This window comes from Heliangelus exortis, chromosome 2, assembly GCF_036169615.1.
Source record: "Heliangelus exortis chromosome 2, bHelExo1.hap1, whole genome shotgun sequence".
Classification (NCBI taxonomy): domain Eukaryota; kingdom Metazoa; phylum Chordata; class Aves; order Apodiformes; family Trochilidae; genus Heliangelus; species Heliangelus exortis.
This window is the reverse complement of record NC_092423.1, coordinates 66,292,183-66,306,977: the sequence shown is the minus strand read 5'-3', so window position 1 is coordinate 66,306,977 and position 14,795 is coordinate 66,292,183. Positions and strand designations below refer to the sequence as shown.

The 14,795-nt window shown below is 47.2% G+C and overlaps 1 long non-coding RNA gene across 2 annotated transcripts in view; it reads right to left on the bottom strand.

Annotated features, from left to right (window-relative positions):
* LOC139792737 (uncharacterized) overlaps positions 1 to 14,795 on the bottom strand; it is a 145,019-nt gene that overhangs the window by 88,789 nt on the left and 41,435 nt on the right. The window lies entirely within an intron of this gene.

Below are 14,795 nucleotides of genomic sequence, written 5' to 3'. Positions count from 1 at the left end.
ATCCCCAAGCCCTCTTATTCCAGCAGCCTTTGCAGCTGGCATAGCTGATGGATAGGCAGATAACCAAGAATAGGATCCTGGGTTGAAGGGTGTGGATATCAGTTTGGGGGATTCAAGGCATAGAAAAAGGAGTTGTTACAGGGTTGAGTTCTGATTTGGGAAGATATGGGTTGGAACCAGAGCCACAAGAAGGTCCTGGAGCTGAGCACAGGCTTATGAAGGATGACAGCAAGCACCAGGCAGCAAACTTCATCTTGGAGAGGTTCAGGATGTCCAGTCAGGGCAGCTGGCCACACAGGAGCTCTGACACATGGCCTCCATCCATACAGCCACATGCTATGGCACAGACTCCTGAGCAGCAAGAACATCCCTGCTGCACAGATGACCAATGCCAAAGAGCATCCAACAGCCAGCAGCAAGGGACAGCCCCTTATTTCCCTGCTGTCCAGTGAAATTCTCATCTGCCAGCTCAGAAAAGGCAAGCAAGCCTTTGAGACTTGACTTGCATTAGGGAAGCTTAACACTGTTGAACATTAGCCACAAAATGGGATAAAGCATGTGTAACACATTGCTTTTTCAATCAGTTTCTATTACACCTTGATTTGAAAACAAAAGGCCAGAGGGGTTCACCAGCTTTGGTCACCAGTCCCCAGAGACCAGGGTTCAGCTCGAGTGCTGATGCTGTTTAGGAAGTACCTGATCCAGGTCATCACCATTACTGTGTTTTAGGTCTTCATAACTAACAAGAGAATATCGCAATACAGACGCAAGCTCAGGTTTTTTCTCCCCTGCCAGTAGCTCTTCAAATTCACCCCTCTCCCTGTGATTTCCCATAAAATACCAGAAGACCCAGACTTTGAGAAGGTAGCAAAACCACATTCAACAGCAGCACTCACACAAGAGTCCGCTTGCTCAGCTCTATTCCACCACAACCACACAAGAAAAGCATGACTAAAACCCGAATTCCTTCCACCAAGCTTCCTGGTCTGTTATCAGATGAAAAAGCAAACCCAATGCTAGTTCAAGTACTTCTGCTTGAAACCAATCCCATAAAAGCCAAAATCCCCTCAGTTATATTTATTTGTCTCTTTATAACCTGGGACACACCTGGACAGGCCCCCAAGGCCCACCACAGGAAACAAGACAGCCCTCATCTCCTCGTGGTGTCTGGGCTCTCCTGGAGCATCTGTAACAGAAGCTGCTGCAGGTCTCAGCTGCCCAAAAAGCAGAAATTTAATCCCCAAAGACACGGGGGGGTGGGGGAAAGAGCCCAGCTTCATTGATCCCAGCACAGCTAACAAATCCCTTACTGTCCCAGGTGGTTTTGTGGTGTACTCACACTGTCACACCACAATTCAAACACATTTGGTAGATGCTGCAGGTGTCTTTCTGAAATAGCAGCAAAAAGCTTAGGGCACTGTAGCAACATCCAGGCACTGAACATAGCTCAGTGGTGTAAGGGTGGTTTCAATATCCTCCAGGGATTTGCAGTCTGAGCAAGGATACAGCTGGGTTTTGCTGAAGCAAGGATCTGCACGTTTCAAGCCAGCTCCCCATGAAGTCAGGGGGATGAGGCTTAAGTGAACTCCACAGCCAGATTGTGGGTTCTCAGCAACTGCCATCAAGATTGTCTAAACTGGGAGTATCTTTATGCTGTTACTTCTGTGAAAACATTACTTTTTTCATAAAGATCCATTGTTTAAATTTCTTCAACACCGTCTTCTATTCTCTCCAGTACAGCCCTAAAATAATCCCAGAACAGATCCATTTCATTCTTTTGATGGTGCTCTGCAGCATGAGAAAGGGGACTGAGGGGAACAAGACACCTAAAGAGTGTTATTCCAATATAAACCAAGTTTTTTCCCCAGAGGACATTGAGAAGATAAACTACGAAGCTCTCTTTACCCTCAACTCTGATGCAATGGACTATGATGAAAAGTTTGCCTAGCATATAGACCCCTGGCTCTTCTATGGATTATCCTGAACTAACCTTCCCAGGATTAACAAATGCCTCACTGAGCCAGACAGGATGGGTGGCTGGTCCCCAGGAACACCCACAGGGCCCAAGCAAATTCAGTGATCAGTGTGATGCAAATAACACTCAATAATTAGTTGAGGCCAAGATCAAACTGTTACGACAATATTTCTAACAAGTCACACACAGCCCAGTCAGACAGTTCCACATCTCAGTCTAAAATGGACAGACATGAACAGAGCTCCCACCACTCCTTTCATGCTTACCTAGGGCCGTGCTGGTGTTAATGTCCACCCACAACTCCAGCTCTTCCCCACCCAGCCTCATTACATGGCCACATACTGCAGACACTCCTGTTTCTGTGCAGCAATAGCGTGAGGCTCCCCTGGAGGGCAGCTCTGACTAATGTGGCACAGGGCCCAGTGTTCAGCCAGCTTAGAACTGGAAAACCTTCATGGACTCTGTGGGATGGATGCAGGACTTTCCTCACACAGGTAAAGAGAGAGGTGGCAGACACGAGGACAAAGTCATGTTTTGTTCTCTGGGATCCCAAGGTTATAGTCTTGCTTGAATTGCTTGGCCAGCTCTCCAGATTTCTCCAATTTACCCCCAATAATCACAGTTCCAGAAAGGGGTCCAAAAACAAGTACTCCAGCATAGCTCTGGCTAGATAATGCAGAGATATTTTAAAATAAGAACTGAAAAAATTATTCTGAAGCAACCCTCTGCAGAATAACACTCACAGGGTTAACTTTTTGCTGTCAACTCTTTCCTTCCTTCAGGAAGTATATTAGCAGGTATATTTGAACCCAACTCCCCACATGTCTCCTCTCTAGTGTAAATGTAAAAAACAAAAAATGAAAAAAACCCAAACCAAAACACAAATTACAGAAACAAAAAAATGGTGAAAAAATAAACAGAAATTCAGAAATAAAGTTGCATTTATTCTGCTCCAACATACAAACTGAGATGCAAGGTGTTTGCAGAGAAAGACCCTACTCATGAGACCTTAAAGCTTTCTCTTTCATCTGCCTCACTCCATGGCACTACTGAGTACTGAGCTCCTCACCCATATTACCTCCTCCCAGAAACTTCAAGAATTTTCTCAGCTACTGAGACTGCACAAGAGCAATACAGTCACCAAGTGAAGCCCCCACCAGACACGAACCACAAAGCCTGAAAGAATCAAAGAGGAGCGATCAATTTCAGACATTAGACTAATTGCCAATGATTCGACCATCTCTAGATAGGGAAGAAGAGGGGAACCCTAAACAAAGAGACCAGACAGAGAAGGGCGTCCCCAAAGGGTCCAGCCTGAGGCTCGAGGGAATTTCTGCCAGTGGGCTATTTTGTTAAGGGTCACAGAGCTGCTCAGTCTACCAGGCATGAGCCTACAAGATGGCAAAGCATTCCCTGTTGGCCCTGTGATAATGCCTGTACTATCTAGTTATACAATAACCCTTAGGTTGTTTTCCTAAAGCAGGCAGCAGCTGGCAAAGCTAAAATAAGCTGCTGTTGTCTCACACACTGCACTAGAGCAGCCTCACACATAACTTTCCTTCTCCCACTCAAGCTGCACAGAGGATACTGATGCCATCAGTGCAAGAGCAGGGCACTCCCAGATGGAGCAGGGAATGACTTAAAAGAGGTTCAAACTCCAAGAGCTTTGATCAGGAGAGTGGCTCCACCAGAGCCAAAATAAATGTTTGCTAATAGTTCTGTGCCCTCTGTTTGCTTGCATGTCTCCCATTTTATTAGCTTTCCTGTGGTAAGTTTTACAGCTGGGGTTAGCAGAGTGATAAAATGCACAGATTATTCTTTGCTATTGCTGATTTGCTTCTCCCCAGTTTAATGCAGGTTTACCTTGAAAAACCAAATACTTTGATCCAGGATGCTCTCCTGCCCATTGCAAAACTTCACCTCCTTCTACCACCTGACAAACATCAGCCTGGAAAACAACAGGCTGCTCCAGGGCAGGAGGAGTTCAAGTCATAATCAGGTTTCCCTACTGAATGTTTGAGATGCTCTTTACCAGAGCACCCAAATGAAAGATCCTCCTCAACCTTTGTGCCACTCTGCCAACAGTGATTTACCTGCTCCTCAGCAGGCATGAGCTCCCACAGGACCCTCTGGGTGCTGAAACACAACTGTAGGATAAGGACACCATCAAATCATAGGATGCAAATAATTTTATTTCTCACCCCATCATCACTGAAGCAGAAACATAAGTGCCTCTACAATAGATTTTAATTCAGCTCAAAACAATGTCATAGATCTCATCTGTTCTTTCTACTTGATTTATTCAAGCTATGCCCCAGCTATTTCCCATTCTGAAAGTCAAGAGAGCAGCCAACAGAAAGAAGGGGATTTGCTTTACCTTTATTTTTTCAAGTTGAGACTGCTTAGATTAGTGCAGTTCCCAATCTGCATAATTTAGCTGAAGATGTCTTTGTTCTACCTGGATAAAAATCAAAGCTGAACCAATTTGTTCACCATGGCACAGAAAAACCTGAAGAATCCATTAGTGGCTTCCTAGTTCCAACTCAGAGTTCCTACTGCTTTGCAGCAGGTAGTCTTTACTGTTGAATTTTATAAATGGAAACCAGTTTTGCCCCAGAGTTTGTATTTATTATACATAGCTTGGTTTGCTTCCTAAGAAGCAGGAAAGTAGCAAACCCAAGGACTCCCTGGATGCTAGGAAGCTGCAGATCCAGATCAGGAATACACCATACTTTTCCATCCCTAATTCTTTCATCAGCATACTCACAGGTAAACACACAAGAGACATGCAATCAAATATACATCAGTCCCTTGCAGATGATGAGCACAAATAAACAAACAGGCCTAGAGCCACTATTACAATGAGCTTTGCTACTGTAATTGCAGAAGGTGGCAAGCAAACAACACCACAGGATTTTTTTTACCTCCAAGCCACTGCTCCTTGCTCACACAGACCTTAGAGTTGTGTCTGCCATGGCAGATTGCTCTCATTCTGGCCAGCAAAATAGAGCAATGTGGACCTAAATCCCAAGTACATCTGAGGTAAGAAACTTAGTCTCAGTTTTACTCATGGCTACCTCAGTATTAAACCACACCAGTATATCCTGAGGCAAAAAGAAAATCCCAGTCCACCTGTGACAGTTCAGGGAAAATTTTTCTACATTGGTTTGGAAACCACAGTCTCTGTGCAGACCTTCACACAAGTGATACTGCCACCAGGACTGAAAGGCATTTTCTTGGCAAATTTTCTGTTTTGTTTTTCTAACCTCTCACGTGGGATAAAACCTCAAACACAGGTGAGACAGAGCTAACAAATAGTGAGGTTTGAAGATCCCCTGTTCAATTTCAGGGTAAGTAGCCAGACTAACCAAAGCAGAAAAGGATGGTGGCTAAAAGATTGATAAAACAGGCAAGCTTCCAGACATGGACTGGAGTCACACGCAGAAAGGGACAGTAGGAAGAAGACTCACTCATGAATGCTTTGGAAAAAAATCCAAAACTTTTAAATTGTACTTTGATGATATGGGGGACTTCAGCAGAAAAACTGGCTGAAGGAAAACACTAGATTTGCACTGTACCTTTATTTACTTATTTTAGTCTCAGCCAGTTGTCTACCTCTTTTCACTCTTCAAATCCTTCAGCCCAGCTGAAGAGTCAAGGTTCCAGGATGCAGCATTCCTCATATCAAAGTGTCATGGAGTTTTCTGTGGGCTGAAGTGCCATTCAGGAGGCACTACCATACTACCAGGTTTTTCCATCACAGCCATTTCAAGACTTTCCTGCCACTCCTGCTCCCTTGCTAGTAACTACACCCACAGGAAACACCACAGAATGAGATGAAAGTGAGGAGGATGGGGAAAACCGTGAAGTACAGATATAAAACTGAAGAACTTGCCAAAATGGTACAGAGGGAAGATTAGAAAGCCAGTCTGCTCTACGGCACAAGTGAGTATATTTTTTTGTACTATAGAGAAAAAAAAAAAAAAAAAGAAACAACACACCCTACACTGTCACCGGAACATCTGAAAAGATAAATTATTTAATTAGAAGGGAAAGTACTGCCTGTAAGGTCCTAAGCATCTTTATGTGCTTGTGAGAATACACTGAAGCAGCAGATGTGGCTCTGGAAGTAAACCCTGCTGCTGAAGGACTGTCCCAACCACTCCTGGGGTCATCACAAAAAGCATGCAGGACAGAGCAAAGCACGGAGGCCACTGGGGATGTCTGTGGTCACACCCTTGCCAACACAGCTATGGGCTCCTGTCCTGCACCTCACCCTATGTTCCCCCTGCTCTGCTGCAGGGCTGCTCATGAAACAGAGTCAGCAGAAAGCTGCTCACCTCTGCCTGGCGCTTTTCTGCTGTTTTAAATTCTTGACCTCACTCTGCAGGGGTCAAAAGAGCAATGCTGCCAGGAGCAGGGAAACAAGGCTGGAGGTTAAAAGCTGCCTAAGCTGCTGTGGGAATCCCATCCACAGGCAGGGTGGTCCTGGATCCTGCTCAGCTTCCTGGAAGCTCGTTTGCCGCAGTAAAAATAAAGCCCCCAAACCAAACTTTTCAAGGAAACCAAGGTTTCTTGCAATGCTGAGACCCTGTTCTGCTGGCCTCCCTAGGAACAGCCTTTTCCACAGTATCCCAAGCTCCAGTTCCTCAGTCCCAAGCAAATCTTCACTCTCCAGCTGACATCCCATCTTGAGGTGCCAGTCAGCATCATCCTGGCTCAGGAAGCATTTGCAGCAGCACCCAGTGGAGTCTCAGCAGAGCTGCCTTGGGGTCAGTACCCATCCTGGGCCAGTGGGTGTTAGAGAGATCGGGGGCCTCAGAGGATGGGGCAGTGGATTTTCCCTCACACCAGGAAATCCCAGCCTATTCCTAAGGAGGAAACTTTACACCAGTGCTAGAGAAAGGGGCTTTTCATTCCAAAATACCTAACTGTGCTTTTAATCAACATTTTAGGAAATTTAAATATTTGCATTTGGATAGTTTATCTGACCTTACCAAAGAGGATCACAGGGAGGGCAGGACAGAATCAAAACGTTTTCTTTTCTGAGCCCCCGGCCCCACAGCTCCTGGGAGAGGTGGCAAGATCAGGACTTCTTTTCATCCCATGTAGTTGAAAAAACATTGGAGACTTGTGGGTTTTACATGAAGTGGAAAAATCCTGCCTGGGCCAGCCTGCACACACCAAAGGCCGTTCCTGGCTGCTGCGGCCACAGGGGATAAACCGCAGCCGATTTTCCCCTTTGCAGCCCCACAACGCGGACATAAATCTGTGCGAGGGACCCCACGGCTGCTGCTGGGGACTGTGTGGGACACGCCAGTGAAAAGCGGGGAGGGACATCCCTGCCACGCACGGCCAGCCAGGAGGTGGCACTGTTAAGCTACAGAGCCTCGCCACCAGGCTTTTTCTTTTCCACTCCTACTCGCCCCCCCCCCCCCCCCCCCCCCCCCCCCCCTTCCCCCAGTAACCTTTTTTTTTTGCCTTGAGGATGGATGAGAAAGGGAAAAGGGGGGAGGAAAAGGAAAGGGAAAAGGGGGGGGAAAAGGAAAGGGAAAAGGGGGGGGGGAAAGGAAAGGGAAAAGGGGGGGGGGAAAGGAAAGGGAAAAGGGGGGGGGGAAAGGAAAGGGAAAAGGGGGGGAAAAGGAAAGGAAAAAGGGGGGGGGAAAGGAAAGGGAAAAGGGGGGGGAAAAGGAAAGGGAAAAGGGGGGGGAAAAGGAAAGGGAAAAGGGGAAGGAAAAGGAAAAAAAGCTATATGAGTGTGCAATGGTCTCTCTCTTTCATCAGAGTTTCAAAGTGCCTGCTAGGTAAGGAAGCTCAGACAAAGATGTTTACTAGGTGCAAGGCAATGTTATACAATTCTCTCCCTCCAGCGACTGCCTGAAGTGTTCTGATTTAACCCTCTGACACCTGGACCCAATCCATTCAAAGTTCCTTTTCAATTTTCTTTTAAAAAAGCCTACACCCTTAGTGCACAGCAATGCAGAGCAGCTACCCAGCTCTGACCCAGCAGGCAAACAACAAAAGCACTTTATCAGGAGGGACACCTTATCACCTCAACTCCCACTCCCTGAGCAAACAGCAGCAGTGGCTGGGGACAGCAGCACTCCTCTGCCCAGCACCCGGCTGCCAGCCTTTGAAAAGGCATGGGCCTACTCCCCTTTAGCCCTTTGCAGCAAGATTTGCTGAGCTGAGGGGATATATTCTTCTCTGCTGGGGCTCAAGGGGTCCCTAATCCCCAGGGAGGAGGCTGCAATGCTGCAAGGATTGCCAGAATTCATCTGTTGGCACTTTCATGTCCCAGCAAGGCCCCAGGGAAGCGTGGCTTGTTCACTGAAGGAAAGTGTCTGAAGAAGCGGCTGCAGTTCACAGCACTTTCTGTCAGCGTGGAATCAAGTTCAAAGTGGGAAAAACATTCCTGAAACATCCTGGGGTTATCTCCACTCACACTTCCATAACACAGACACCAACTTTCCTCACAGACACCCCCCCCACCTCCCATTTGCAACACCCGCCCCATCATCCAGGAACTACTGGTGTCCCTGCAGCTATTTTGTTGTTTGTTTGCAGCAGAAAGATGACAATTAGAATGTCACTGAGAATGTATCTGCTGGGTTTTTGCTTCACAAACTTGTTCAGCAGCAGTGGAAATCATAGGTGGGAAGAAACCAGCCAGCCATGACCTGCTAGCTCTCCCCAAGCTGAATCTGGCCATGGTTGGAGGGAAACAAGTGGTCAGCAGCTCAGTATGGGAACTGCTCACCTACACCAATTCTGCTTCCAGGACTTCAGCAAGTTCACAAATGAGTGCTTCTCCCTTGAGCAAGGAGGTCTGCAACTGCTCAGCCTGCCTTTCTTACAAGTAACAGCCCAAATGAGTCATAGCAATGATTGCAGTGTGTGTGTGTGTGTCTTTTTTTAGTGATTTAGAAGTTCCCATGGCCACTTTTTTCCTCCTCAAAACTTCATCCTTCTCTATTACAATTGCAGAAGCTACCAGCAAGGGAGGTTTTGCAAGCTACATGTTCTGGGGCAGCGGTGATCAATTTTTCTACCTTGACAGAGGCCACAAGTTCTCCTCACCACAAGAATACTACACACCTGGACATCCCTACAATGCTACAGGCTTGGGGAAGAGTAGCTGGAAAGCAGAAGACAGCCTGGGGGTTGCTGGTTGACACCCAGCTGAATGAGCCAGCAGTGTGTCCAGGTGGCCAAGAAGGTCAACAGCATCCTGGCCTGCATCAGAAATAGCAAGGCCAGCAGACTAGAGGAGTGATGAGGTGATGGTGCCCCTGTATTCAGCTTTGGCAAGGCTGCACCTTGACTACTGTGTTCAGTTCTGGGTCCCCCAACATGAGAAGGAATTCCTGAAGTGTGTCCAGAAAAAAGCAACCAAGCTTGTGAATAGGCTAGAGAACAAGTCCCATGTGGAGAGGCTGAGGGAATAGGATTGTTTGGAGGAGGCAGAGAGAAGACTCTTATCACTTACAACTACCTGAAAGAAGGTTGCAGTGAGGTGGGTGTTGGCCTCTTCTCCCAAGAGTAAATAAAAATAGGACTAGAGGAAACAGCCTGAAGCCACAGAGGGGAGGTTTAGGCTAGGTATTAGGAAGAATTTCTTTACTGAGGGAGTAGTCAGGCACTGTAACAAGATGCACAGGAAGGCAGTGGAGTCACTATCCCTGGAGGTATTTAAAAACCATGTACATGAGGCACTTCAGGATATACTGTGGTGGCCATGATGGGTTTTTGTGAATTAATGGTTGTAGTCTGTGATCTTAGAGGTTTTTTCCAACTGTTACAATTCTGGGATTCCTGGACATAACATTTCACACACAAAAAGAAGAGCTAACCTGTGTACATACAGTCAGCTCAATGCCTCTCTGAAAAGCTGCCTTTGCTACAGGCATTCATACAACCCTGTACCCACCCTGCTTCTTACTGAGACCATCAGGACAGTCCTCAGCTGGTGGTATCAGAGCAAACTATCTTTCAAGAGCTTCATTAGAAGCTACCCACAAGCTCCAGTTTTCTGGAAACCAACCAGTTACCAGCTTCCCAGAGGACCCAGCAACCCCTCCTCTCCCATGGAGAGAGTTGACACCTGGTCTCCCAATACATTAAAAAACATCATGAAACAGATGGAGCAGCAGTGCCTCAGCTGCTACCTTTGCCATCACCAGCAGGGTAGGAGAGTCCTCCAAAAATAAAAAAAAAGTTAAGAGGTGACAAGGACTAGGCTAGAAGTCTTATGAATTGTTCTAAAGGGCCCTTACTTGTTGAAGCACATCTAGTGTTATATACCAACACAGTGTAAGTGCCATAAGTATAGATAGATTCCAGTTAAGTAATCATCTCATCTTGATTTTTATCAAAGCCACTTTTCTCAGACTTTACGATGCGAGGGGATACGTATCACTGAAGTGTTAATGACTTAAATACCTTCTGTGTCCATACTACAAGATTATTTCAGCCTATGTTGACAAGGCAGGACTCTCTACTCACAACATCAACCCCAGCACAGTGCTACTGTTATCCCTTCTGACCTCAGCAGCCAGACGAAAACGTAGGGAGTGGTGAGTTTCCATTACAGGCAGACTTGGTTGCCCGTTAAGGTGTTCTCTCCACCCTTTACAAAGAACGCACAAATTGCTTTTTTCTCCTCCCACCCCCACGAACACAGGAAAGATCAAATAATGCAAAGCAAGTCATTTCTTCATGTTTTTATGTCCCGTATTGAAAGTCACACGCTTTGTAAAAGCCTCTTCAAACTCTGGCAGTGGCTCTGGCTGTACCTGCTGCAGGACTACAGGACACCATGCATTATGGGCCACCAGCCTTTCCTCTGCCAGAGATTAATGCCCTGCAGAGCCAAGCAAGGCACCTAATGTAACTCTTCCCAATCCATCTCCAGTAACAGGCTGGTGCAGTAGCAAACTTGTCAATACCAAGCATTAATACAGCCACCCACCCCCTGCAGCAGATCCACAGCCAGTTCACTAACTTCTTCAGCTGCCAACAGTGCTCAGCAGACTTTTTCCTAAGAAGCACCCTCAGATTGCTGTCTCTTGCCTCCTCACATCCCCCATCTGCAGCTGTGTTTCTCCCTCAAGCCAGTGCAGCCATCCTTGCCATCTCACAGCAAGCTGATTCTAAAATAAATAAATCACTATTGGGAGGGTGAGGGGGTTCTGGGTTTGCTTGAGCCTCCCAAATACCTTGATTCAGCCAGGGGGGAGGTTGGTCTCTTTTCCCAGGCTACCCTCAGCAAGACAAGAGGGCACGGTCCCAAGTCGTGCCGGGGGAGGTTTAGGTTGGACATTAGAGAGAATTTCTTTACAGAGAGGGTGATCAGGCATTGGAATGGGCTGCCCAGGGAAGTGGTGGACTCTCCGTCCCTGGAGATATTTAAAAAGAGACTGGATGTGGCACTCAGTGCCATGGTCTGGTAACTGCAGCGGGAGTGGATCAAGGGTTGGACTTGATGATCTCTGAGGTCCCTTCCAACCCAGCCAATTCTATGATTCAGAGTCAAGGAGGAGGAACAGAGGAAAGGGGAGAGCTGTCTGGTGTGTTCACCAATGAGTAAGAATTATGACAACCACCTTCTGTCACTTGAAAGGCCACCTGCATTTTTCCCTGCTCTTCTCAAGCCCTTCACACTCACTAAGCCAATAGGCAGCTGAAGCTGCTGCCTCCTGTCATGGTTGTGCATTTGGGACAGGGGCTCCAGTATTTTCACCTTTCAGGTTCCATTAGGGACCTACTCTGTTTCCTACTCCTACCATAAATGGCAGGGGAGGGGGGCAGATTCTCCTTCCACAACTAATGTCAGCAAGCTTTACTGTATTTGTAATTTCACCTCTGTCTATTAGTGTCTGTGGCAGCCCTTGCTGAAATCGATAGGAAAAAGCCCATCTCACTGATTAAGGTGGGAATTAAATTCCTTCTCTTCCCAAGCAACCTTGAAGTATTGCCTTCTGCTCTTCAACACTGCTGCATTCTGCAGGCAGGGACTGAAATGACCCCTTCTACTTCCTGCTTACTTTCACAAAAGTGAAAATGGGGGAGGATGAGTCTGACCTGAAGACTCTACTCCCACCTGTGTTGCCCTAAGTAAGTTTAAGGTGATGTCTTCAAGAGGTTTAATTCTGTCTTCTTTTTTGTTGAGATCTGGAGGATGCTTGTAAAATATTATTGTGTTTCTGCTCTTTCAGGGGAGTTTCTTGGAGCTTGAAAAACACATCTTTTCCTATGAAAGGTGGAAATTATCTGTGCTGCCTTTCAGGTCAGGGATGGGATTTCCACATACTGCCTGGATTTAGGAAAAAACCTATACATGGCCTTCTCCAGCAGAGACAGAGGGTTTTCAGGCTGAGTACTGAATGCTTTCATTATTTTGGGGGGGAGAAAAAAAGAAAAAAGGAGTACTGATGCTTAGAAAAGCATCTCTCCTAAATACTTGTGTACCAAAAGCACTTGATACATTAGCTTCCTCATTGCCAGGATGCCTTTCTGGATGGTCTAAACATCTGTGTTTAATAATAAAAAAGACTTGCTTAGTTTATGTTAAGAAAAAAGGGAACAGCCTCATTTTTCCTGCAATTATCACAGAACTGTCATGGTTGGAAAATACCTCTAAGATCATCACATGCAACCATCAGCACTCCCCCACCCCCAAAAAATGTGTATACATATGGCCTCTAGAGTGTGGTATGAAAAAAAAGAAAAAAATCTTCATCATATTTATTCTCACACTGCACTAAGAGCTGATGCAGAAGACCCTGAACTATTTTGTCAATTGACTTCAGCTCAGTAAATGAATAACCAAGCTAGCTACACTGTGAAGACCCTATTAGATCCTCAGATTCTTGCCATTTTAATAAGTGTCAGTGTTGTTAATAAAAACACCTAAAAAGTAATAGTGCCATGAGTAATGTTTGATACATTAATGTTTGATACAGAGCTTGGACTTGATGATAGAGCCCTGTTTTGTTTCTAGGAAAGTTGAGGCCAATAGCACAGCTGGGAATCTCTAACACTTCCAGATTGCCCACCCAGCATCCCCACTAGAACCTAGCTGTCCCTTTCCTATTTCTAACACACCTCTGGATCCTTGATCACAACCCCATGGGGAGCTCCAGGCTGGGCACAGAGTGGCTGAGAGCAGCCAGAGAGAGAGGGACCTTGGAGTCTGGATTGACAGGAAGCTGAACATGAGCCAGCAGTGTGCCCAGGTAGCCAAGAAGGTCAATGGCATCCTGGCCTGTATCAGGAGCAGCGTGGCCAGCAGGTCCAAGGAAGTGATTCTGCCCCTGTACTCAGAGCTGGTGAGGCCACACCTCGAGTCCTGTGTCCAGTTCTGGGCCCCTCAGTTCAGGAAGGATATCGAGGTCCTGGAGCAGGTCCAAAGGAGGGCAACCAGGCTGGTGAAGGGACTCCAGCACAGATCCTATGAGGAGAGGCTGAGGGAGCTGGGGCTGTTCAGCCTGGAGAAGAGGAGGCTCAGGGGAGACCTCATCACTCTCTACAACTCCCCAAAAGGAGGGGGTAGCCAGGGGGGGGGTTGGTCTCTTTTCCCAGGCAACTTTCAGCAAGACAAGAGGGCACGGTCTCAAGTTGTGCCAGGGGAGGTTTAGGTTGGACATTAAAGAGAATTTTTTACTGAGAGAGTGATCAGACATTGGAATGGGCTGCCCCGGGAAGTAGTGGATTCTCCATCCCTGGAGATATTTAAAAAGAGACTGGATGTGGCACTCAGTGCCATGGTCTGGTAACTGCAGTGGTAGTGGATCAAGGGTTGGACTTGATGATCTCTGAGGTCCCTTCCAACCCAGCCGATTCTGTGATTCTATGATCAAGAAATTGCCCCAAAAGTAAGAAGCCAGCCTGTGACTCAGCTCCCCCCAACCTAATTTCATCCATCTCCCTCCTCCAGCAGGGAAGGAGCAGGGCTGTGCCAGCTCCCCACCCACACACGACCCGGTGCGGTAGCTGCGTGAGCTCGCAGGGTGCTTGTGGCTGAGGTGAGCCACGGGCACGGCATCAGGGGGCTGTGCCAGGAAACACCGATGTCTTTCCCAATCGCTGCCGCAGCAGACAGCACCAGGTGTGCTGCTCAACCAGCCCGGGTGCGGCTCTTTATCCATTACACTCAGTCCCCGAGATGCTTTGCCTTGAGTCAGCCGCTGGCAGGGCTCCAAGGGAGACAATCTGCTCTGCATCTTCCAGCACCGGGCAGCCCTGGCGGGAGGAAGCAGATGGGCAGGCAGCGGAACACCTCTGTTCTGGGACAGCACTACACCTCCTTTTGGCTAATGGATGCTGCTACAGGAGGGAATCGGCAGCGTTTAGAAGCAGCTGAACCAAAACGGGGTTTCAGCTGTTTGGCTGAACACGCATAAACCTATATGAACGCACTTACGGGAGCTGACAACTAGTTTTTATCTGGTTAGTGATCATCAATTAATTACAGACCAGCATGCCCACACCGTGGTTCCTCTGTGATTTAGCCAAGTCGATTTTCCAAAACAATTTTAACCAACCCAGTCACAACTGAACACGTAAAAATGTATTTCATGATCTGGGACAGCAGGGTAGAGTCAGGACTCCTCTCAGGCACACAGTGGACATAAATGCAGCCCTCCCAAATGCAGCCCTCCCAAACTCACTACAGAAACTTGCTGAGACTGCTCACGATACCCAAAGCCCTCTCACAGGCACTGCTATGCTGCCCAGCGATGCTGGGGGAAAAGGGTACAGGCCTAGGTCACACTCACTTCAGACCAGAAGGCAGAACATTAAGCCCAGGCTGCTGAGG